This window comes from Penaeus chinensis, chromosome 12 (genome assembly GCF_019202785.1).
Source record: "Penaeus chinensis breed Huanghai No. 1 chromosome 12, ASM1920278v2, whole genome shotgun sequence".
NCBI lineage: Eukaryota > Metazoa > Arthropoda > Malacostraca > Decapoda > Penaeidae > Penaeus > Penaeus chinensis.
In genome coordinates this window covers 40,531,118-40,533,617 of record NC_061830.1, presented here as the reverse complement: position 1 = coordinate 40,533,617, position 2,500 = coordinate 40,531,118, and the positions used below count along the sequence as shown (strand labels likewise).

Sequence of the window (2,500 nt, the reverse complement as noted above, 5' to 3'; positions counted from 1 at the left end):
CCATTTCCCCCCAACTTCCCATCATCTTCACAATAGGAGCACTCGTCCCCATCCCTTCCTCCCGTCTGCCTACTTACTGTTGCTGTGTGAGCGGCGTATGCGTGAAAGATTGCAAATCGGGCCTGCAGACGTCCGCACTGGGGCTGTGACGTGGCGTGGGCGGGCGCAGAGAACCAAGGGGGCGACCACCACCGGCGAGGGCGCCCGGACGATGACTAAGGGCAACACCCCCAACCTCCGACCCCCTAATCCTTGAGCACCTCGCGTCGTGACATCCCCCCCCCCCCCTCCACAGATCGAAAACTCCTCTATAACCCCTACCTCCTTTCCCTGTCACATACGTCCCTACCAACTTTTCCTCCTCTCTTCTTTGTTCACTTCGATTTTTTTTTTTTTCCCTCTTTGCACTAGTTCTCTTATCATCCCCCCTCTCCACTCCCTCCTACTTCAGCCTTATCGCCGACAAAGAGCCTTTGCTTAGACCGCCTGTGACGTGTAAGCCAGGTATTCTGCCCTGCCTTGCTCTGCCACAGGTGATGTTGTTCTCAAGGGAGGATAACGCACTCACATTCCCTCTATAAATAATAACTGTAATTAATCATTAAAGAAATATGAAGCCGATGTCACTGAGCGAGATAATGGACTTCCAGGAAAATGTTACCACTTGTTTTGAGACTGGCTATAGCTGTAATTACTACCAATGTTAAGAGCATCCCTGCTGGTTCACACACCTTTCATTTCATTACCCCAATCTGGACGTGCATCCTAAATGTCTACAGCACTGACATATGGGACACATATATTTTACAATATCTTCAGCTACTTGCCATTTCGTTAACAACCATGCACGGGAACATCAACTCAACCATGCATTCAAATCAGTCACTGCTACTGATTAGGAAGGGTGGACCTTTGCTTACACAAGTGCAAACCGTATAAATAAACCTTGGGTCTACATGCCATGAGACGACACATTACCGAAGTGTCTATTTAATACTAAGGCTTGAGTTAGGATGAAAATTACTCGCCTGTAGATACGAATTAGCGGACAATAATAGTGGTCATTTACCTAAGATCATCACTGCATATCAATTAACAGGAATAATGCATACTACAACCAATATCATTATCCACTATCAGTGTTTATGTATTCTTGTCTTCTTCACATTACCATTATCTTTATACTGATCATGTCCTTACAATAATCATTTCCGATCAATATCATTACTACGAGCATCAGAACTATTAGTTACAACCACCGTAAAATACAATCATTACCCATATCTACGCTATACTATTTCAGACATCAGCATTTCTATCAAACAACTCCATAATCATCATTATTCTCATCACCACATTCCCATTCCTTCATTTAATTCCCTCAATACGAAAAAAATATATAAGGTGATCGAAAGTGCACGTTCCATGGGCAAACAGACCCCAAACAGATGTGTTTTAATCATACTACATTCAAGGCAAATGAAAATATTTGCATAGCAAGTGTTCAACACAGCGCTTGTATAGCTCTGGTCCAACATTCAACAAGCTACTGGCACAAGTGTAAGAAAGAGGGAGGGAGGGAGAGGGGATAGGAGAGAGAGAAAGGGAGAGTAAGGAAGAGGAGGGAAAGGGGATAGGAGAAAGGGAGGGAGGGAGGGAGGGAGGGAGGGGAGAGAGAGAGAGAGAGAGAGAGAGAGAGAGAGAGAGAGAGAGAGAGAGAGAGAGAGAGAGAGAGAGAGAGAGAGAGAGAGAGAGAGAGAGAGAGAGAGACAGAGAGAGAGACAGAGACAGAGACAGAGAGAGAGAGAGAGAGAGAGAGAGAGAGAGAGAGAGAGAGAGAGAGAGAGAGAGAGAGAGAGAGAGAGAGAGAGAGAGAGAGAGAGATACCCTTCTTTATATATATTTTCACATTCAAAAATAATATCTAAAATTCAATTTAGTGTTCAGTGATCACCACTACCACTTTAAAATCACCAATTACTATACCCTGGCTAACAGCTGTAATGCTAATTTTCAACACAAAACGATGACCTTGGGTAATTTTGAACATAAACGCTCATCTGTAGAGCGTACACTCGTTCTGAAAACCGGTTGCTGTCAATCAAGACTGCTTTATCGGGATTTTTAGGCAAATGCCTCGATCAGAGTGTCCCGCAAATTAATCTCGATAAGAATTAACCTTCGTCACCAAAGAAATAATATTCCGATATGTTGCGGGAGGATTAGAGGCCAATTTTCAGGATTTCATATCTGTAGTTCTTTAGTCTGGTCTCCGTGTAGTATGACAAGCCAGAGAAGGGGAAAAGCTAGAAGGGAGGGAGGGAGGGAGGGAGAGAGGGAGAGAGGGAGAGAGGGAGAGAGGGAGAGAGGGAGAGAGGGAGAGAGGGAGGGAGGGGGAGAGAGAGAGAGAGAGAGAGAGAGAGAGAGAGAGAGAGAGAGAGAGAGAGAGAGAGAGAGAGAGAGAGAGAGAGAGAGAGAGAGAGAGAGAGAGAGGGAGAGA

At 45.0% G+C, this 2,500-nt stretch overlaps 1 protein-coding gene across 8 annotated transcripts in view; it reads right to left on the bottom strand.

Annotated features, from left to right (window-relative positions):
* LOC125030910 (UDP-N-acetylhexosamine pyrophosphorylase-like) overlaps positions 1-2,500 on the bottom strand; it is a 123,660-nt gene that overhangs the window by 108,801 nt on the left and 12,359 nt on the right. The window contains exon 1 of one of the 8 annotated variants that reach the window (XM_047621258.1): positions 78-195. The exons of the other annotated variants lie outside the window; for them this stretch is intronic. The gene's annotated coding sequence lies outside the window, so the exon portion shown is untranslated. Of the gene's footprint in view, positions 1-77; positions 196-2,500 lie in introns of those variants that run through there. 8 annotated transcript variants of the gene reach the window in all.